The sequence below is a fragment of the Octodon degus genome, unplaced genomic scaffold (assembly GCF_000260255.1).
Source record: "Octodon degus isolate 3935 unplaced genomic scaffold, OctDeg1.0 scaffold00110, whole genome shotgun sequence".
NCBI lineage: Eukaryota > Metazoa > Chordata > Mammalia > Rodentia > Octodontidae > Octodon > Octodon degus.
The window spans coordinates 5,300,834-5,301,743 of NW_004524686.1; positions in this window are offsets into that span (position 1 = coordinate 5,300,834).

The following is a 910-nucleotide window of genomic DNA, read 5'->3' on the forward strand; positions in this document are numbered from 1 at the left end:
CATGTGGTGCTGGGGGATTGAACCGCAGTCCCTGTGCTTTGCTAAGCTTGTTCTAAGTAGGTGCTTTAGACCACTGAGCCATCTCACCAGCCCCTTATGCATTGTTATGATAGCAGCTAAATACTATTTTTTTTCCAGGCTTCCCTGACATTAAGAATAGGAATATAACACAATTCTGGCCAATGAGTTTTAAGCTTAAGTATTCTGAGAGATTCTGGGAAAAAGTTTTCTTTTCTGAAAGTAGACTTCATATTATATTTTAACATCTTTGAACATAGATCTAATGCCTGGGTCCATAAAGCCATCTTGTGACTACGAGTAATAAGCATGAGGGTGGAAGTCCAACAATCAGGATAATCAATATAAACAAAAGCGGAGCCTGGGTCATGGAAGTGTTGTTTAGCTTCTGAATTAAAACCAGCTACTTCCCACATCTGGACTTATAATTGGAAAAAATATATATTATTACTGGATTTTCTGCTGCTTGTACCTAATGTATTTCTACGCAATCATTCTAACATGATCTGTGTCTTTAGGATAAAGTCCACACTCCTCAGCACAAGTAAAGCCCTGTACGATCTCATCCCTGCCTAAGCCCCGGACCTAGCCTCTGCTATTTGCCATCACATTATGGCTCTAGCAATGCAGAGCTACTTCCGTTGCCCGAAGTATCCCACACTACCTCAGAGCTCCCGGGCTTGTTTGTGCTGACAGGACACTGGCATGAACTCTCTCATCCATGTATCCCTTAACGGCAGCACGGTGATATATCATCAAGTAGCTGCACCAAACACTGTTACCTGACTCTCCTTTGATAACAAAACTAATTGCTTACTGATATTTGTACATATTATGCATCATTTATGTAATATTTCAACATGTCTTCATATGCATAAAGGAGAATGCCAGG